Source organism: Triticum urartu, chromosome 6 (assembly GCF_003073215.2).
Source record: "Triticum urartu cultivar G1812 chromosome 6, Tu2.1, whole genome shotgun sequence".
Taxonomy (NCBI): Eukaryota; Viridiplantae; Streptophyta; class Magnoliopsida; order Poales; family Poaceae; genus Triticum; species Triticum urartu.
Genome location: NC_053027.1, coordinates 331,152,027 through 331,174,596, shown reverse-complemented (window position 1 = coordinate 331,174,596; position 22,570 = coordinate 331,152,027). Strand labels below are relative to the sequence as shown.

Below are 22,570 nucleotides of genomic sequence, written 5' to 3'. Positions count from 1 at the left end.
GAGTCCGAGGTACTTCTTGTTCTTGACAGCAGACTCCTTGGCAAATTGATAATTGCGCTTGAAAAGATTGTCGTCGTGACATCATAACAGTGATGATGGGTCGGCATTCTCTTGCTGTGGTCCATGGAACATGCAAGGGTAGAAGCCTTGAGCAATGGCTTCAGACTTGGACTTGGGCTGCAGATTTCTGTATAGAATATCTCCCAGAGGCCCTTGATGGCATTCTTTTCAGCATATTCAGCAGTCATAAATCTGTACATGAGCCATTGCTCTGCCCAATATCTTCGAATCGATTGGATTCGGGTCTTGCGCTCGTCATAGCTCTCCTCATGATCTGACTTGTATAACTCAAACAGACCTGGAGGCAAATCCTTGGATGTATCTCCATGACGCTGTCTGCTGCCCTTTCTAACTAATTTCTGTGTTGTCATAGTATTCAGATTAAAAGGCTTCAAGGCAGTGAATGGCTTCCTCTTGCTGGTCAGAAAGGAACTGGCTTCAGGTGAGTGAATATGACTCTGTAAGAACTTTGCAAATGAATGCAGACTATGAGAACCTAGGGATTCTCCCACGGACATGTACCTATGAAAGCATTAGAGATGCGAGGGAAGGGGAAGAGGTCATATGCATTCTCAGAAGATTTTGAAGATAAATCATTTTTGAAGACATTGACCTCATAGCGCAAAGACATTCACTTATTTGAAGAGAGTCGGTTCCAGATTTGTATGAATCCATGAATAAGTACAAGTGAGGAATCTAACTAGTTGTGAAGCATAAGTGGATAAACTTGGCATGATATGAGATGCAGATAAGGATGGATCCATATTTGGAAGTAAATAAACCACTTTTGGTTGAAGTGGATGGATCTGACGGATCAAAAAGGCAGTAAAAAGTAAGATTTAATTATCGCTTGATGAACTGCTAGACGAGGTGGAGAGAGAGGTCGAGCAGTTCAATCTCCCGCGCCCTAACGTGGCGGCAAAAGACACCTACGGCGGCGGCGGAGACGACGAGGTCCACGGCCGGCGTGAGGACGGCGTCGAAGAGGTCGCGGCAGCTAAGCGCGTCGTCTCCGGCATTGACACGAGCTAGCAGAGGTGCTAGGGTTTTTGCGAGGCGGAGAGGTGGAAGAAGAGATAATGACCACGGTGAGTTGTTTATTTATAGGGATAGGGACAGCACAGCGTAATTACACAGGTGCCCCTGGCGGTTCACATCTGAAGGACACATGGCTTGCATGCAACTCATTGGGAGTTGATCCATGTTCCCACGCATGCCTGGATTGTCGGGTGGTCGTTCCGGCTTCTCCGGTATTCAGGCAAAAGGATATGGCAATTAAAACAGATTTAAATGTGTCTCTCTATGTCTTCTGCTGACAAGGACTCAGAGAAGACAACAACAACTTTCAATAGAATGCATATGATTTGGACAGATAGAGTTTGAGATAGAAGCACAGAGGGGGTAAGTGTCTGATCACATTCACTTAGATCAAGAAAAGATTCAAGCAGGAAGACATAGCTATAAGTGAATGTTGTAGAGAACAGAACACACACACACACAGCTATAGTGTGTGTGTCTGTGTGTGTGTGTAGGGATGGACTATTCTGCTACCCGTAACATAATAATATTCTGTTACCCGTAACAGAATAATATTCTGTTACCCCCGGCCCTATAAGGAGGTGATCGCACTGAAGTCGACGTGGCCCAAAACACGTCGCCGTTGTCCTAGCCCCGACGCACCAGCGCGCCATCGGCGGCCCGGGCCCCCTCCCACTAGCGCCCCGCCGCGGCCCCCAAGCCCCTCCTACCAGCGCGCCATCGCCGCTGCCCCGACCCCCCTCTCACCAGCGCACCGCCGCCGCCCTGACCCCCTCCCACCAGCGCGCCGCCGCCCCAACCCCCCTCCCACCAGCGCGCGGCCGCCGCCCCGACCCCCTCCCACCAGCGCGCCACAGTCACCCCGCCCCCTCCCACCAGCGTGCCGCCACCGCCCCGACCCCTCTCGCACCAGCGCGCTACTGCCGCCGCCCGGACCCCCTCCCACCAGTGCGCTGTTGCTACCTCCTCCCACGCGTTGGCCGCCTCCTTTCCCCATCGCCATCTGGCTCGCTCCCCCCGTGTCGACCACTAGTCTCCCTTCAGCTCGGCGTCGGCTTCGGTCCGGCTGCACCTGCGACGACCACCTCCTCCAGCCTCCATCCACCTCTTGCCAAGATCCCCTTAAGCGATCCAGCCCCCGTCAATTCAGTGCGATCTCTCCCGGTAAGTTCGTGTATGCTATCTTGAGTGTTCAGAAAGTGTAGAATCGATATCCTTGCATGATTTATGTTGCCTATGCAGCTCACAAATCATATGCTTTGTATAAAAAAACACTATTTGTAGGAGTTCATGATGTAAGTTATCATCAGTTCATAAAGTAAACACAAATACAGTTTCATGTGTGTTATAGAAAAAACAATTAGGTTTATATATTATATAGTAATTCAATATGCAGGGGCTTCAGCAACAGTTCAGCAAGAAAGATTTTACATCAGTTCAGACTCTGATAGTTATTTAGTTCAATCATGATTTTTGAGAAAATTATTCTCCGGCTAAGCTAAAAAATGTCATCATGTGAAGTTCAGCTATTGATGTTGATTTATATGTAGAAGGAAAGTTTGTGGAGCTGACAATTCTATAGGGAATTACATGCCAAGAATCTGAAGGGATGAAATAACCTTGGTTATTACTTGACATTGGTTCTACTATAACCGAAGCTGCACGTTGAAAATTCGAGATGCATAAGCTGGCATAGTTATGCTTCTGGAGGTTCAACTTTTTCTTGACAAACACACAGCAGGTTGTTATGCTTCGGAAGGTTCAACTTTTTTTGGATTTCTCTTTGGTGTGCGTTGACTAAAATAATTCATTCTTTTCAGATGTTCCTGTATTAGTTCGGGTGTCGCCCCTCCGCCTCCTTCTAGTACCCTCAGCGACGCTCCCCGCCACCTTTCTGCATTGTCCCAGTGGGTGGTCCGACACGGCCGCGTCCAGCGGTCCAACACCATCATCGGAGGCCGTTCAATGTCCCAGCGCCTCCTTCCCAGTAATCGTGAGGGACGCCCTGCTCGAAATCTTTCCTCTCCATCTCCCGACGGTGAACATTTTCATGCCCTGTGTTCGAACTGCCATTTTATTTTGAATTGAACTAGGGATGCTCTTGATTCAGACCTGGGGGAAGAAGGAAGAACCTCTCTCTTATAGGCAGTAATATTGCTCTCTCATATCATCTCTCATCTAGTAGGTAGTAAATATTTTGATGAATGTGTTACTCAAAAAACAAAATGTTGTATTGATATTCAGTATCTTAGAGAAACGTTGTTGTGTTCTGGATGACAAATAACACATGTGACAGTAAGTCCAGGTATTTCTACATGAGGAGTAAAAAATTACTTCTACTGAGAGTTCACTTGAATCCTTGATAGCTACTGACCATAGGAACTTAACCTAGAAAAAATGTGCAAAAAGGAACCATTTTGTATTACCATTAGTCGTCGATTCTGTGTAATGTTTTATTTTTTTTGCTACCCTAGCATTGAATTAGCACATCATTTTCAAAGAGTTGCACTCTCATTATTTATTTCTTGCACTGTTAATTTTATTTTCAGAAGCGAACTTGTACAGGGTACATGAGTTCCAATAGTAGCTTCCGTTGCAAATTTTTTACATAATCAAGCATTCTTGCTGTGTTGCCTTTCTTTCCAGATATATAGATTGCCAGTTTTGAATCCGATTCTCAAATAGACAATCATAATTCTATTGCCAGTTCTGAAATAAAGAAATGTTTGCGTAATAGTACCATAACAACACCAAAACGAATCCTCATCCTTGGTAACTTACTGGCTTTGATCTTCCAGGGAAGCATTATGAGATCCTTGTTTTACTTATAGGTAGGCCATCAGCTCAAACCTAACACAGAAACTCCTTGCTTGGCATTTGAGCTCTTGTTTTCTCAAGACTGATACTAGTAAATGTTATTTCACTATGTATTCTTTCCTCAGTCCATAGAGAAATGTGGGAGTAGTTCGATGTGTGTTGGAAAGATAGTTTTTTTTTATATATCATAAGAAGAAAAGATCGTGTTTCCTAAGGGGAAAATCAAAAACATTATTAGCAACTCACTATGTATTCTACCATCAATTCTATGTGTATTAGGGAGAGGGTTCGGTGTATCATTGTTTTCACTTTCCCAGAAAAAAATGTTCTATTGCAGATTAGTAACTTTGTATTTACATTTTTTTAAAACAAAGAACTAATAAGTTCATATAAGTTCAAAAGACAAAGCATTGAAAGTTCAATCAAAAGCTCTCACCACTTTCTTTTTATTTTTTAATTATTGTAGGACATTTGAAACACTGAGCAAAAGGGATTAGGATAAATTGCAGAAGTAGTTGTAGGATGCTTAAGTTCTTTTGACTTTCCTTTCTCTCATTCTTCATGTACCGACGAGTTGTTTCATTTTTCTGGTTTCAAAAAAGTAGAAGGGGAAGATGTAGAGGGTGGACTACACTGGGCCTTTGCTGCTGGAATCATGGCGTATTCATGAGCTCATGTAGAGCTACCGATCCAGCAAGCCGCCCATGTCGATGAAATGCATGCTAATCCCTTGAAAAAAAAAGGGGATGGGGCGCTGCGACGGTGAACTGATACAGGGAGATGCACACCAAACCCGTTGCCCCATCCCTAGCCATCGTGAGGTATACCCTGCTCAGTGGCTCCTGAACCAGAAAAACAAACCGGCCCAGCCCGCACCCGCACCACTCTGTCCTCTCTCCCTCGTTCCTAATCTCTCCAACCGCACACGCCACCCGCCGCCAGCCCCTACTCTCCGGCAACCCGCCTCCCCCCGCCACCCACCTCCGGCGACGCGCCACGCCCAGCACCTCCCACCACCGGCGACGCGCCGCGACCACCGCACCCTGCCTCCTCCCTCATGCCGCACGCTGCCCCTGAACCCTACCTCCTCTCTCGCGCCACCCCCACTGCCCCCCGAGCGTGGCTGCCCCTCCACGGATCCAAGCTCGCACGCCGCCGCCCCTCCCACCATGCCAAGCTCGCACGCCACCGCCGCCGGCGCCCCCAACTGGCCGCCCCTCGTCAGTTCGTGTGTTCCATCCGCACCAAAAATCACCGTCCCTAGCTTCCCATGGATCCCTGCGCGCCGCCGCCCACCAGAAGGAAGCTCTCGTGCTCCCCGACGCCGCTTTCCTTAAGCATTTGTGCGCTCCAAAAGTCAACGCGACACAGTTGCTTCCTCCGGCAACACCTCCTACCGGCGCCAGCGGTTCTGAGGTTACCTTGTTAGTAGTTCAACTTTGCTAAATTCTGTAGTTAACCATTGCTAAAAATCATCTTAGAAATTATCTCGTTTAAATAGTTCACCTTTTCTAAAAACAGTAGTTCTCTGGTTAGAAAAACAATAGTTATCTCTGCAAGAAAGTATGACAATCTTTTGGTAAAGTCTCAATCTCTTCTCAGTTTTAGTGTACGCTCGCTGGCGATGCGTCCAGCATGCTTTCGGTGATAGCGCCATAGTGGCCACCACTAATGGCATTGGCAGCCAGCATGCTTGCACAAAAATAGCTAGCTAGGTGTTCAGGATCGTCTATTTTATCCCTCGAAACAGGATGCTCAGGACGTCTATTTTGTTTTCTGAAACACTAGCTAGGTGTTCCCAGTTCAGTACATGGACTATCATCAGCTCTAGTTGCTGCTTCCTGCCACCAACGAATTGCGCAAGTTCAAAGAGTGTCGCATGACAAATTCAAAAGGTGTTGTATGGCAAGTTCAGAATTTTGGTTCCGTGAAAAGTGTGATTTTGGACAATATTTTGTGCGATTCAATTGTTCATCTTCAGAACTTGGAGATGTTAAGTCTACTTTTTTCTATGATGAAGGTACACATGAGCTCCATCTGCAATGGTTATCCACCCTAGTGCTTCAAAGATGCTTATTTTGTTTCCCCCGTGACGCATCGAGGATGATAGTGACGACACTTACAAAATTGTTTTCTGTGTTGCTATGTTATCAGTCCAAAGTGTGGTGAAGATGTAGTCCTGGGTGTGTAGATGATGTGGTGTGTGTCTGGTTGTGTGTGTGCATGATGATTGGTGGCTGTTGTGTGTGTGTGCAGGGTACCCGGCGACAGCGGGTAGGCGACAAGTGTACTGGTGACCAGCTACCCGGAAAATGCTGGAACAGGGCTTCCAAAGGAAGCTCCTTGCTTCTTGCTTCTCTTTAAATCTCTTGAGCTTTACATGGTATGTTCAAGACAAGTCCTCTAGTGGTTGTATTGTATGACGTTCGTTTAAATGATCGACTATACTGACACCACATACGTGGAAACTCAAAATGAAAATAAAAGGTGTTAATGGAGAAATATAAGAACAAAAACAGGTATGTGTAGCCATCTAGCAACATGGTGATCAAACAAAATCCCGACAGCCAACCTCCATGGTGATCAATTCCATGTGCTTATGGGTATGCTTGCTTAGCACAAAATTCATAAACTGTCAATTTATTTTGAATTGAACTGATGCTGCTCTTGATTCAGACATGAGGGAGAAGACGGAACTAGAATGATCCAGTTCATCATTGGCACCCCTGTAAACCAAACAATGAAGAACACAACCATTGTACTTTTGCTCTTGTTCTTTCTATCTCCTGAATTCCATGCTTTCTGTGATGAGCATGCTTGGTACTATATAGATACTGATGTTGTAGTTCTAATACAATATATTACAAGAATTCATTGACAAAAAAGGTGTCAGTTCATATATGCATGCAACAGCTATTCTGATACTACTTTAGTAACCAGAAAAACACAAAAGTTCAACTATACTTATGCAAAATAGTTCAGTATTTTATTCTATGACAGTCAAGAAAAACAGAAAAAAGAGGTTCATCGTGTGATGAGCAATAGTCCCAACAACTGTGCTAGAGATGCAAAAAATTGATAGCATAGCCGATGCCATTTTTCTCCAATTTCTGAAGAAAACTAAAGTTGATCAGAGTAACTAAAGAATGATCTGTTAGTTCTTGAGTATGTGTAATGCTGCCATTTTACTGTGCATTTGATTCCATCGTGATGGATGTATTACAAAGATATGGCTGTATTACTATGTTGAATAAAAATACCATTTTGCTGCAACATTTTCTCAGCTCCTGTCAAGTTATACATGTATGTGAGGATCCTTCTATGTAGTAAGTTCATAGTCGAGAAGTCAGGGACTTCGTAAATAACGTGAACACCAAAAAACCATTAAAAAACCTAAACCATATGTTAGGGGAGTTCAAGAAGTTCATGGCTAGCTATCCGTGTTCTGTATTCTTATCAGTTCATAATCGAGAAGACATGTATTCTTATCAGTTTGTTTATCTAGCCCGTCGTGCTGTGTATTCTGGTCAGTTCGTGTGTGTATGTGTTGCCCTCGCAGTGTATGAGAGGCCGCCCGTGAGGAAGTCGCCGATCTGGTCGAGGCATGCTGCTATTCTCTATATCCGGCAGCACAAACATTTAAAAGTTCGACCACCAAACCTTGGTAAGTTCTTCTTAACAAAAACTCATCCCTCATATTTGTTCCTTTTTTTCATAGGTTGAAGTTAAAAGAAGATGGAGATGTGTGTTTTGGAGAGGGAAGAACTTATCTAGTGGAGTGCGTGTGTGTGCTGCTGCATCCTCGTCCGGCAGCTCTAATCCACACTCTTAGTACAACTTCTCTATGATCTCATGTTCACAAATCTTGTAGTACATTTTTTAATAAAAATCTTCTAGTACTATGTAAAGCAAGCGTGGCGAACACATACTTTAGGTGTCGCGGTAGTACGCACTGTTGATGGTGGCCTTCCTTTGTGGCGCTACAACTTTGCCACCTAGAGTAGTACTGCTACTACTTATCATGTTGCTAAAACCTAGCGAAAGTACATGTATTTGATTAACGGTTCTGTAGGAAGAAAACTTTCACCAATATATAATCTCTAGGTTTAGTAAAGCAATCTTTTTGTTTAGTAGCTGATACTGCTCAAGTTTATTTCTTGTTGTACATATGATGTCCAATTTCTTCTTTCAGTTCGGTTCAATTTATAAATTTCATTCAGTTCAATTCTTATTGTAGTTGGAGTTTAGTTTCTTTTTTGAGTTCAATTCAGGCATGTGTTTGAACTTGCAACCTCACTGCCTTAAGCTACGATCTCAAATAGAAGTATACTAAATGCAGGTACTAGGTGGTGGCATTGCTTCACTTCTCTTGTTACGTTCTCTTCGCCCAAATTCAGAGGATCAAGAAAATAAAATATCATTCTTTTGACATGCACTACTCAAAAGAAGGCATTTCTGTTGAAAAATTGTTTCGCTTGACATGTACTTGCCAACAATTATGTATAATAAATCATGGCATTGTATGTAGAAAAAGATATATCGTGTGTTCTGCTATTGTATTGAGTTGCTATCTATTGCTAATTGTATGATGTTGTTATTGCTCTCCTTGTCATGTTATGCAAGTTGACACCAAGTACACGTTGGATGATATACTTATACAATAAATCGCTAAAAACTGATTTCTTCCAGTTTTTATTTTTTGCCCTTGCCTGTTTGATGTTATGCCCACGTGAAGACATTTGGAAGTTTAGCGAGGTAAAATACTTGTTAGATTCATTTAAAAAGTGTCGTATAGTTCAACTTTTATATATAATAAATTCATAATTAAAAGGAAACATGAGAAGCTCACAAATTAATTATGTGACGTTGAAGGAAACCCCATGCAATTCAAATGGTAAAAGTATAAGTCATAAAATAAGAGAAGTCTAGAACATCGTTGTAAAAAATGTTTAGTTCAAAGAAACATTTTCTTTTTGAAAAAAATATCATTCAGTTCGATGATATAAAACCATGCAAGTACAGGAGCAACGATACAATAACATTCAGTTCAACAAAATAAACCATGCAAGTTTGGGGCTAGGATACAGTAGAAAAATATTATCCAAATACCAGAGCAAAGTCTAGTTAGTGAAAACACGCTTAGTACAAACCCATGCAAGCATCAGTACAAGTACCCTTTTCGGAATCATTCAAAATTAGCTCAGTACAAACATACACATATATCAGTATGACTACTCTGTTTTTCATACGAGAAAACAGCAGGATCCGTCATGCGTATTCAAAATTACTCTTAAACGGTTGCGAAGTAGAGAAAACGCCCAACATGACTAAGTTTCGCATTTTCGATAGCTATCCAACGGTATATTATTTGCCCCATTTCGAAAAACTTTTTTTAAAAACCGTGTTCGAAATCAAATTTGACCGTATTCAAATTTGTTTTTAAACCGTAAGGAATTAGAAAAACATTTCTATACGGAAAAGTTGCGCATTTTCCATAGCTTTTCAACGGCGTATCATTTGCGTCAATCCGACAAACCGTTTGCAAAAAAACGTGAAAATATGTTTCGCCCAGAATTTCATCGTTTTTCAAATTACTTTTAAATTGTATATAATTTAAAAAACCGTAGATATGTGGAAGATGCGGATTTTTAACATCTTTCCAATGCCATCTTATTTGCTCAATTCCAACAAACCGTTTGAAAATTGAGTCCAAAATACGATTCACGTTTTCGGTTTTGAAAAAAAACGGTTTTCTTCAAAACTGGTCTTAAACCGTGATGATTTTGCAAAAGATTCCTATATATATGTAATGTAGATGTCAAGAGCTTTCCAACGATATATTACACGCTCCATTCCGACGAAAAGACGATCAGTTCGACGAGATAAAGATCATCAGTACAACCGCCTAAAACCGTCAGTTCAAGTAGAGTAATAGAATAATATTCTGTTACGCGTAACAGAATAGCCCAGATGTATGTATATATATATATATATATATATATATATAGTGTTACTATTTCATCACCCAGGGTGCAGAATAAGTTATTCTTCACCCGAGTAATCTTACGATCATTTCATAATTAAATTACGTTTGTAATTTAAATAGTTATATTTTTATTGATTCACTACGTAAAATTTGGCATAAGAAAATAAAAATATAGGCCATAAGACAAAAATTTACAGTTTATGTGTATTTACACCTATGTTTTTACGTTTGTAATTTTACATAACATAAAATATTTTTTATAAGGATTATATATTTTCCTACGGTCTCTTTTTACGTCGGAAATAAGACAAAACTTACGGAATAAAATTACGAGGCATTGATGGTAAAATAGAGGGGGGTGAAGAATAACTATTCCTCACCCAGGGTGACGAATAGCGCGATATATATATATATATATATTATATATATATATATATAATGCCCTAGAGGCAATAATAAAGTTATTATTTATTTCCTTATACCATGATAAATGTTTATTATTCATGCTAGAATTGTATTAACCGGAAACATAATACATGTGTGAATACATAGACAAACAAAGTGTCACTAGTATGCCTCTACTAGACTAGCTCGTTAATCAAAGATGGTTATGTTTCCTAACCATGGACAAAGAGTTGTTATTTGATTAACGGGATCACATCATTAGGTGAATGATCTGATTGACATGACCTATTCCATTAGCTTAGCACCCGATCGTTTAGTATGTTGCTATTGCTTTCTTCATGACTTATACATGTTCCTATGACTATGAGATTATGCAACTCCCGTTTATCGGAGGAACACTTTGTGTGCAACCAAACGTCACAACGTAACTGGGTGATTATAAAGGTGCTCTACAGGTGTCTCCAAAGGTACATGTTGGGTTGGCGTATTTCGAGATTAGGATTTGTCACTCCGATTGTCGGAGAGGTATCTCTGGGCCCTCTCGGTAATGCACATCACATAAAGCCTTGCAAGCATTGCGACTAATGAGTTAGTTGCGGGATGATGGATTACGGAACGAGTAAAGAGACTTGCCGGTAACGAGATTGAACTAGGTTTTGGATACCGACGATCGAATCTCGGGCAAGTAACACACCGATGACAAAGGGAACAACGTATGTTGTTATGCGGTCTGACCGATAAAAGATCTTCGTAGAATATGTAGGAGCCAATATGAGCATCCAGGTTCCGCTATTGGTTATTGACCGGAGACGTGTCTCGGTCATGTCTACATTGTTCTCGAACCCGTAGGGTCCGCACGCTTAAGGTTTCGATGACAGTTATATTATGAGTTTATGCATTTTGATGTACCGAAGTTTGTTTGGAGTCCCGGATGTGATCATGAACATGACGAGGAGTCTCGAAATGGTCGAGACATAAAGATTGATATATTGGAAGCCTATATTTGGATATCGGAAGTGTTCCGGGTGAAATCGGGATTTTACCGGATTACCGGGAGGTTACCGGAACCCCCCGGGAGGTATATGGGCCTTAATGGGCCTTAGTGGAAGAGAGGAGAGGTGGCCAGGGCTGGGCCGCGCGCCCCTCCCCCCTAGTCCGAATAGGACAAGAAGAGAGGGGGCCGGCGCCCCCTTCCTTGTCTCTCTCCTCTTTCCCACTTAACGAATCCTATTCCAACTAGGAAAGGGGGGGAATCCTACTCCCGGAGGGAGTAGGACTCCTCCTGGCGCGCCCTATGATGGCCGGCCGGCCCCCCTTTTGATCCTTTATATACGGAGGCAGAGGGCACCCCTTGAGACACAAATTGATCCACGTGATCATATTCTTAGCCGTGTGCGGTGCCCCCTTCCACCATAGTCCTCGATAATATTATAGCGGTGCTTAGGCGAAGCCCTGCGACGGTAGTACATCAAGATCGTCACCACGCCGTCGTGCTGATGGAACTCTTCCCCGGCACTTTGCTGGATCGGAGTCCGGAGATCGTCATCGAGCTGAACGTGTGCTAGAACTCGGAGGTGCCGTAGTTTCGGTGCTTGATCGGTCGGGCCGTGGAGACGTACGACTACATCAACCTAACGCTTCCGTTGTCGATCTACAAGGGTACGTAGATCACACTCTCCCCTCTCGTTGCTATGCATCACCATGATCTTGCGTGTGCGTAGGAATTTTTTTGAAATTACTATGAAACCCAACAATATATATATATATATCAGACCAACTCAACATTGCGAAGATAAACCTTGAAGTCAAATCAATGTTGAAGACAAACCAAATGCGAAGACTATGTGATTATGATGCCACCTGAAACACTTCAAAAGGATTTTGGTGGTGGCATTACCCACCGTATAGGAAGTATTAGACCCAGACACGACGCACAATTATCGTGGTGCTCCGAAGTCAAATTCCGCGCTAATGTATTCACACTTAGAGTGTATGTCTTCATTGATTGAAGATATACGTTACTTTGTGTGTTGCACATCTAAGTTATCAACATGCATAAGCGTTAGGATGTGTGTCCAATTACAGGACATTTGAGGATTCTAAGATATTTAGCTCACACCGCAACTTGCAAAACCTTTTCTCATCTAAGGGCTTTGTGAAGATATCTGCCAATTCTTCTTCAGTGTTGACGTGAATGATATCAATATCTTCCTTCATGACATGATCTCTGAGAAAATGATGACAGATCTGAATGTGCTTTGTCTTCAAGTGCTGAACTGGGTTATTGGCAATCTTGATGGCGCTTTCATTGTCGCAGTAAAGTTGCACATGCTTTAGGTGGATGCCATAGTCCTTGAGAGTTTGCTTCATCCACAGAAGCTGAGCACAGCAAGATCCAGCATTAATGTTTTTAGATTCAGCAGTGGAGAGAGATACACAGTTCTGCTTCTTTGAAGACCAACAGACAAGAGATCGTCCAAGAATGTGACATGTGCTGAGATGGACTGGCGATCAACCTTGTCACCAGCATAATTAGCATCTGAGAATCCAACTAGATCAAACTTTGAGCCCTTTGGATACCATAATCCTAGTGTTGGGGTGTAATCCATATACCGAAGAATTCGCTTCACAGCTAAGTGATGCGACTCCTTTGGTGCCGCTTGGAATCAAGCACATATGCAAACGCTAGGCATTATATCTGGCCTAGATGCACATAAATAGAGTAAAGAACCAATCATGGAGTGGTATACCTTTTGATCGAACTCTTTACCATTGTCGTCGGGGCCCAGATGACTTTTGGTTGGCATTGGCGTCGTGTATCCTTTGCAGTCTTGCATTCCAAACTTCTTCGGGCAATCTTTGAGGTATTTCTGTTGTGATATGAAGATGTCGTTGCTCTCCTAACGGATTTGAAGACCAAGGAAGAATTTCAGCTCACCCATCATGGACATCTGATATTGCTCTTGCATCATGTGTCCAAGCTCATCACTATATCTCTTGTTGGTGCAGCCGAAGATAATGTCATCGACATAGATTTGGCACACAAACAATTCTCCATCACATGTCTTCGCGAAAAGTGTAGGATCCAGTGAACCAGGTTTGAAGCCTTTGCTCTTCAGGAAGTCTTTGAGTGTGTCATACCAAGTGCGAGGGGCTTGTTTGACGCCATACAGTGCCTTGTTGAGCTTGTATACCATGTCAGGGTGTTTTGGGTCTTCAAAACCAGGTGGTTGTGCGACATACACTTCTTCTTCAATCTTGCCATTCAGAAAAAGCACTCTTCACATCCATTTGGTACAGGAGGATGTTGTGATGGTTAGCATAGGCTAGCAGTATGCGAATGGCTTCAAGCCTAGCCACATGAGGAAAGGTTTCATCAAAAGTCAATTCGTTCTACTTGAGTATAACCATGAGCAAGGAGACAATCCTTGTTTCTTACAACTTGACCATGATCATCTTGTTTGTTGCGATAGATCCATTTGGTGCCGATGATGTTATGCTTGGGAGGGTCAGGACGCTTAACCTATTCCCACACATTGTTCAGCTTGAACTGTTGAAGCTCTTCTTGCATCGCTTGAATCCACTCAGGTATCGCTTGAATCCACTCAGGTTCCATGAAGGCTTCAACAAATTTCTTGCGTTCAGATATAGAGACAAATGCAAAGTGCCCACAGAAATTTGTTAGCTGTGTTGCTCTTGAACGAGTGAGCGGACCAGGTGCATTGACGCTAGCGATTATCTTCTCAATTTGCACTTCACTTGCAACACGAGGATGAACTAGACGAAAACTTTGGTCTTGCTGATCATTGTCTACATTGTCGGCATTGACTTCAGGCTGAGCATTGTCTTCGGGTTGATTAGGTGCAGAAATGATGAGTTCTTCTTCAGCCTGAGCGTCTGAAGGTATGAATTCTCCAGTACCCATAAGCTTGATGGATTCACTTGGTGAGACTTCATCTAGCACATTTGGCAGGTGCTCTCTTTGCGAGTTGTTAGTTTCATCGAACCGCACATCCACAATTTCAACCACTTTATAGTGAAAGAGGTTGAAGACTTTGTAGGAGTGCGAATCCTTTCCGTAACCAAGCATAAAACCTTCATGTGCTTTTGGTGAAAATTTGGAAGTGTGATGTGGATCTTTGATCGAGCACCTAGCACCAAATACTCTGAAGTAACTGACGTTTGGCTTCTTACCAGTTAGTAGCTCATATGATGTCTTCTTTAGAAGCTTGTGAAGATAAACACAGTTGATTACGTGGCATGAAGTATCAATGGCTTCAGGCCAGAATTTTCTTGGAGTCTTGTACTCATCAAGCATCGTCCGAGCCATCTCAATGAGGGTTCTGTTCTTGCGCTCCACGATGCCATTTGTTGAGGTGTGTATGGAGCTAAGAACTCATGAGTGATGCCCAATGTATCAAGATAACTGTCGAGGCTGGTGTTCTTGAACTCTATGCCGTTGTCACTTCTGATGTGCTTGATCTTGATGCCATAGCTCGTCATGGCACGATTGGCAAATCGTCTGAAGACATCCTACACTTCATTCTTGTAGAGGATTATATGCACCCATGTATATCTCGAGTAATCATCAACAATGATGAAACCATAGAGGCAAGCAGTGGTAGTAAGAGTAGAGTAGTGAGTAGGGCCGAATAAGTTATTGTGAAGCAGCTCGAAGGGACGTGTTGTAGTCATGATTGTCTTCGAGGGATGCTTGGCCCTAGTCATCTTTCCAGCTTCGCAGGCACCACACAGATGATCTTTGTTCAACTTGATGCCATCGATGCCTACGACATGCTTCTTCTTCGCGAGAGTGTACAAGTTCCTCAAGCCAGCATGCCTTAGCCTCCGATGCCAAAGCCAGCACTCTGAAGATTTTGCTAGAAGACATACGACCAACTATGGTCCTGCTGAGAAATCTACCATGTATAGATCATCTTTTCGGTACCCTTCAAAGACTAGAGATTTGTCAGATTCCATAAGCACAAGGCAATGATATTTTCCAAATATCACAACCATATTCAGATCACAAAGCATTGAGACAGACATTAAGTTGAAACCAAGGGATTCAACAAGCATCACTTTATCCATGTGCTGATCCTTTGAGATTGCAACTCTAGCTAGACCCAATACCATGCTTTTACCAGTGTCAGCAAATGTGATGTGACTCTTGTCAGATGGACGTAAGGTTGAGTCCATGAGAAGACTTCGATCACCAGGCATGTAGTTAGTACATCCACTGTCCATAATCCGCTCAGAAGCCTTTGGTATCGTACCCTACAGTGAAGTTAGGGGGATAGGCTTGACCAAGCAAAATGTGAAGCATAAACATTTGACGAACAAGCATATTATCAATGTTCAGATCCTGGTTGGGGCAGATAGGATGATTGTCAAGGAATCCATGAACAAAATACATAGTAAGACCATTTGGGCATTTTATCTTGTGCCCCACAAGATGTTTTAGGTCCCCAGCATAAGCATCATACGCCTTTGATTTTCGGCTGGAGACCTTTCCCCGCAAAAGAGAGTTAATTCTTCTTAACCACCCACATCTTCAGGGGTGGCTTAGAAGCAATGAGTCTAAGTGCACCATCTGAGAACTTTGGCTTTGGAGCCCTTGCAAATAGCCTTGCAGGAGGAGAATAATACTCATAAGAATACGCAGAATAGTTCTTGGTCTTATGAACATAGCGGTTTGACGAAACACGGTCATATTCATAAGTCTGAGTATGGTTTCCCTGCAAAACATTGGCATTAGGGTGACTCTAGTGAGTCCACTATCTGTATGAAGCCTTTGGACCATATGAAGCCTTTGTTCTGGGGTTTGTCTTCTTCCCAGGAGGTGTCATGATGACATTCACCTGAAGATTTTCAAGACAACTCTTGGGCACCCAGATCTTCTTCAAAGGGGGTCCATTCCTGTAGTTAGTACCAATATACCTGGCAAACACTTCACCATTCTGATTCGTAAACAGTTTATAGTTTGCATGAAAGGATTCATCAATGATAATAGGGTTAGCACAAGTGAAGATAGATAAGGTAGATGGATCCACTGATGGTCCCTTTGCAGCAACCCATGTGGTTTTGGGGTACTGCTCAGGCTTCCAGTAGGAACCATCAACATTCATTTTCCTCTCGAATCCAACACCCTCTTTCCTAGGGTTTCGGTTCAGAATTTGTTTCTTGAGGACATCGCACAGTGTCTGATGCCCTTTGAGGCTTTTGTACCCTGTTTCAAGCAATGTCTTCAACCTGGCATTCTCATCGGAAATAATAGTGGTATCCTCAAAAGAGGGGTTAGTCTCCACATCAACAGTTGAAGACATAGCAACAGTCGTAGTAGTAGAACCTTCAGCAACATAAGCAGCATTATTGTGACGCCCCGAGACCGATGCGCCAGGTGTCTTCCAGTTATTCGCCGTCGTTGCCATGTCATTCGCTTGCGTGTTGCATCTTGTCATGTCATCATGTGCTTTGCATCATCATGTTTTTCAAAACTTCCATCCGTCCCGGTCTCCTCGTTCCTTTCGTTGTCCGTTCTGAGCCCAGTCACACTTGCACGCACCCACGGCACGTCCGAAATATTATTTTACAAGTAGACGGAAAATGTTCTCGGAATGGGCTGAAAGTTGGCGTGTGGTGTTGTTTTGTTGTAGGTAGGCTGCCTGCCAAGTCTCATCGCATTCGGAGTCCGTTTGATGCCCCAACGAATAACTATAGCGGCACCGCTGCCGGTCAAACGGCGGACGTTTTCGGTCTCCGAAAACTGTTGTCGGGCCCTCTCTCTCTCGTCTCTCTTCTTAGCCTCACCACAACCCACCTAGTCCATCCACCTACCTCTCTTCGCATCCAGAGCCGTCCGATGCGATCACACAGTCCGAAACCCCTCTTTGCTCAGTGCATCGACCCCTCGCGCGTGTCCGAAACTCACCCAAACCCGAATCGGGCAGTCGTCACCGTTGGATCCGGATCATTCCCAAACATCTACAAAACGTCACCGTTTTCTTATTTGGACTCCCTAGCTATTTTATTCGTGATCGTCCGATTGCGATCGGAGGGACGAGATAGCCCCAACCTAATCCGCAGGCCTATATATAAACTAGTCCAACCCTAATTTTGAGGCAGCTTGTACCATCCTCCTCATTCCGCCGCCGCCACTCCTCTTGTCTCCCCTTCCTCGGGATCCCCTCCCGATCGAAAAATCCTCCCACTCTCGTTTTCCCCAGCGAGCCAACCACCACAGCCCTGCCTGACCAAACCCTCGTCCCCGTACGCCGTCCTCCTCGTGCCCGATCTGGACGCCCGCAGCTCCCGTGTGCTCCCCTGCCCGAGCCGCCTCCACGCCGACCCCATCGCCCTCCTCCCGTGTTTCCGCGCGCTGCCGCAAGAAGCAGCACCACCGGAGCTCCCTTCACCGTTGGGTACCACCAGCAGCGCTGGTCACCGCCATCCCGTTCGTCTTCCAGCGAGGCGAGCAACCGAGCTCCGCCGCAAGCCCCCTGCAAACGGCCGCTCTCTCCGTTCGCTCCGCCGCCAAGGACACCAAGACCTCGACCCAAGAAGTCACCGTCGGCGTGCTCAGCCAGGAACCGGCGGGTCTCTGCTTCCTCGCGCCCTATCCGTCCCTGTCGCGTGACCGCCGTTCAGCAAGAGAACGTTCGACGCCGCCCTTGTGCAGTCGCCCGCGCCGCCGAGAATCAAGCTCCACCATCGCCCTGGACTCGGATCCGGTCAGCTTCTGTGCGCCCTCGTGAGTGCTCATCCGGTGTTGCCCTGAGAACGATATATGTGCAGCTGCTATCGGGATGTCGGCGCATCGGGAGGTCTTGCTGGTCTTGTTTTACCATTGTCGAAATGTCTTGTAACCGGGATTCCGAGACTGATCGGGTCTTCTCGGGAGAAGGAATATCCTTCGTTGACCGTGAGAGCTTGTGATGGGCTAAGTTGGGACACCCCTGCAGGGTTTTGAACTTTCGAAAGCCGTGCCCGCAGTTATGGGCAGATGGGAATTTGTTAATGTCCGGTTGTACAAAATCTGAAACTTAATTAAAATGCATCAACCGCGTGTGTAGCCGTGATGGTCTCTTCTCGGCGGGGTCCGGGAAGTGAACACGGTGTTGGAGTTATGCTTGAGCGTAAGTAGCTTCTGGATCACTTCTTGATCACTTCTAGTTCATGACCGTGCTTTGCTTCTCTTCTCGCTCTCTTTTGCGTAAGTTAGCCACCATATATGCTAGTGCTTGCTGCAGCTCCACCTCATATCTTTTACCTACCCATAAGCTTAAATAGTCTTGATCGCGAGGGTGTGAGATTGCCGAGTCCCCGTGACTCACAGATTACTTCCAAAACCAGTTGCAGGTGCCGATGATACCGTGCAGGTGACACAACCGAGCTCAAGGAGGAGCTCGATGAAGATCTTGTTCATCGTGTTGTTTCGTTTCAGTTGATTCGTAGTGGAGCCCAGTCGGCGCGATCGGGGATCTTTTGCATTAGGGGTAGTCTTCTTTTATTTTGGTTCCGTAGTCGGACATTAATTGTATCTGGTTGATGTAATGCTATATTTATGTATTGTGTGAAGTGGCGATTGTAAGCCAACTCTGTACCTCTTTCTAATTCAGTACATGGGATGTGTAAAGATTACCCCTCTTGCGACATGCCTACAATGTGGTTATGCCTCTAAGTCATTCTCTGACACGTGGGAGATATAGCCGCATCGTGGGTGTTACAAGTTGGTATCAGAGCCATCCCCGACTTAGGAGCCCCCTGCTTGATCGAATCGTTGACATTGTTGAGTCTAGAAAAATGTTTTGAGTCTTATAGGTTTATATAGATCAGAGAGTAGGATTCTTTTTATTCCTCAGTCCCTTCGTCGCTCTGGTGAGGCATCCTGACGTAGAGTTTTGACTCTTCTCTTCTCAAATTTCACTAAAAAACTTTTTAGGATCACACGGGTATCTTGGAATAGTTTTGATGGTTTTGTGACGAGAACATTGTTCTTGGTGCCTCCTGACATTTAGGGGTTGTGGCAGTGTCCCGGGGAGTTGAGCTCCGAGGTGTTGTCGTCACAATTTTATCGTTGCAATTCTGGAATACCTGAGTTTCACCGACATCGAAAATCTCTTTTATGTAGTTGTTGGTGAGATAACCTCGACGCCACCCAGTACTGGGGAGGGAGTTCGAGAGTATTACCATAACTCGTATAACGGATGCTTTTCGAAGGTTGAGGTAAATTATTTCCGAATGTTTCTTGTTTATGTGTTGAAGGATGGATACAGCTGGATGTAGGATTTGCTAGTTTGGGTGAGATATTATGCTTCCCCGTATCCCCAACACCTGATTGCATAACCAGAAAGTTTTGGGAGTTTATAAGTGGGAATTCAAGTAGCTCCTAGGATATCTTTCTGAGAGATGTATGATACGAAATTGGGGTTCGACGTCTAGTGGTCCGCCTATCCACGGTTGGTTTTACAGTGGTCTCGTTGTGTCTTAAAGAGTCCTTGGCTATGCTGACTCGGGGACGCTTCGTATGTCATGTGCACTGCCTTGTACATGATGGTGCTGTATGATCGAGCCCGTGTGGGCCCCACCACGAAAACTTCGAACGAAATCTCTATCATATGTTTGTTCTGGCTTATTCTGCAAGCCAATCCTTGTTTTGTTTTGAGTTGTGGTATTCGAGTTGCTTCAATGTCAAGTGTTGGTTCCATACCTTTCCTAAACGGTGTTCTCATATTTCTATGTGAATACTAATCCTTCATGATAATCGAGATTGTCATGTTAATCCTTTTTAACCGGTGTGCTTCTCTACAAGTGGATCCGATCATTTTTTCCCATCCGCAAGATCAACTCAAGTCTTCTCAACGTTGTTTGTTTCATCCGTCCCAAGCTGCCTTTGTTTTCCCACCCTCCCACCCTTTTTCTTCAAGGACTCGGATTTCTTAATCAAGTATCTATTTTATTCATGTGAAGTCTTTTCATTCTTTTCTTTCAATGTTCTTATCCCGTGATTCTTAGGAAGATTCTAATGGAGCTTCAAGTTCATCATTCTTCGTTCTTTTCCTTCTCTGGTGGATTAAATTCTAGCCTTCAGTGTTGTTCATATTCCTTTCCTTGTTTCAAATGACTTCTCATGCCGGTAAACCTCTTAATCATTCACTTCTCACTATTCATTTGTTCGGGAGTGCTGAAGATATCTCAGAATGCTCGTCTTGTCATTCAAGATCCGTTCAACCTATTTCGAGGTTGTTATCTCATTCAAGCCATTTAATTCAACCGGTGCAATCTCTCTTTTCAAGTAATCGTTCAGCGGTGTTTATTTTGAGTGGGCCCTAACCCACAGGTCTTTTCCCAGGATCTTACCTGACTCTTCTAATTTTTCCCGGAGCTATTCTCAAATCTTCTAAAGTTTGACGTAAGAACGAATTTTCATCAGTCAAATGCCTTTCTCCAAGATCTTTCAAAGTCTTTTCATCGTTGGTTCAACCTTTCTAATTTTCATTCCGGAGTGCCTCGACATTTCATGGTGGTGTTTCTCTTCATCATTATCAACATTTGAAGACCGAAGAAGAGTTTCTCTGCAATCATATCCTTTCTCTTGAAGATTCTTGGTTCTAGCTTCATGATATCTTCTCATAATTGTTTTCGTTTATGAGAATTCTTTTCACCTATCCGGAGCAATTCAAGATTCTTTTCAATTTGATTCTCCAAAGGCCACCATTTTGGGTTTATTCATCCCAGCTTTCAGCTCTCGTTTTCTCCAAATCTTATCGGTGCATCGTTCAAATATCCTCTAATCAGTTCATGATCTCTCCATTCTCTTGTATCTAAATTCCCTCAAGTATCTTCATTCGTTTCCCAAAATTCTTCCCGGTGATTTGTGCCTTTGAAACTTTCGTTCTCAATTCTTACGGTGGTTCTTCCAAGATTCTTCTTCCTTAGCTTATCATATCAATTATTCATTGTTTCAATTCTACCAGTGGTTCGTTGAAGATTTTCCCACGTTTGCGCTATATCTCTCCTCAATCCTTTTTCAAGAAGAATAAGTAGTATGCCAAATCTATTGCTTGTCATCAATTTAATCGGTGAAGGATAAGCATAATATAATCCTTATTCTTGTTTCATCGAGTAAACTCAATTCCTTATTCCGGAGGCTCATCAAGTTCTCGGTTTTCAATTGTTTCATCTTTTCTTTTCCGGAGTTCTTCATGGAGGCTCAACATGGTGGTTCATCAAGGATTTAATTCCTTCTCGAAGTGTTCATCGAGATTCTTTTCAGAGGAGCTCAAGTATTCTTTATCTTGCATTTCAAAGTGCAGTTCTTTCAACCTTACCATTTGAGGTGGTGTTATGCCATTCGTGACAATTTGAGTTCGTGTTTCATGATACAACAATTGTCAAGAATGAGATAGTTAAACCCACCTATTTCTTCAAGCATGAGCTCTTATCAATCCATCAATCGCTTTGTTGGAGTTATCTTGGGTTATATTTCACCTAAAGCTTTACATAAGAATTGTTGCTATTTATGGTGCTTATAAATGACCCAAGTTCTTCATTTACCCTCCCGGTGAAATAAGTTTCTTGTCTCCTTGTTCATATCAATCCAATCTTGTTTCCATTTATGGCAGGTTTTCACCTCAAGTTCTTGAGATGTTTTCCATAAGCCCTCAACAAGCCTGCTTTTTTCGTTGTGATTTCCGAACAACTCCGTTAAATCCTTCTTTTTAAGGATGCTCTCTCAAATTCATTTGAGGTAGAACATGTTGTTTTCTTCTCCATTCTTTTCATTGCATTCTTTCATTTCTTCTGGAGGCATTGTGATGATGCTCTCTTCACTCATCATCTCGTATTGTGAAGATCATGTTCTTTCCTTTGCTTATCCATTCAACCGGAGTTTCGTGATTTCATTCCAGTTCTCTCATCTTACCAAATTTTGCCTCCCTTCTCAACCGGAATGCTGTCTGAAATCTTTCTTACCCTTTGTGCCATTCTTTCAATAGTTCCGGAGACAGTGTGTTGTTGATTTCATCAAGTATCCTCTCATCTTATCTAGCTCATATTCAATTCCTTTCATTGACAGTCGGAGTATTGTCCAAATTACATCATTCTTATTCCTTCTCTATCTTGTTTCAACTGGAGTGGTTCCAATATCTATCTTGGCATTTAACCTCAGAGTTTCTCATAATGTTCCTTGTTTTTTCCTAACGGAGTGTTTTCAACTTTGTTCATCTTCATATATTCTTTCTTTAAATTTGTTCAACCTATCAA

General features: G+C 43.4%; 1 long non-coding RNA gene across 2 annotated transcripts; it reads left to right on the top strand.

Annotated features, from left to right (window-relative positions):
- Positions 1-3,142: 3,142 nt before the first annotated feature.
- On the top strand, positions 3,143-8,514 carry LOC125513399. Of its 2 annotated transcripts, none has more exons than XR_007285902.1 (4): positions 3,143-6,298; positions 6,403-6,518; positions 6,592-7,560; positions 7,634-8,514. It is a non-coding gene; the product is annotated as an uncharacterized LOC125513399 (long non-coding RNA). The 2 variants fall into 2 exon arrangements; XR_007285901.1 differs by having other exon boundaries at positions 6,592-7,579; positions 8,255-8,514.
- Positions 8,515-22,570: the final 14,056 nt, after the last annotated feature.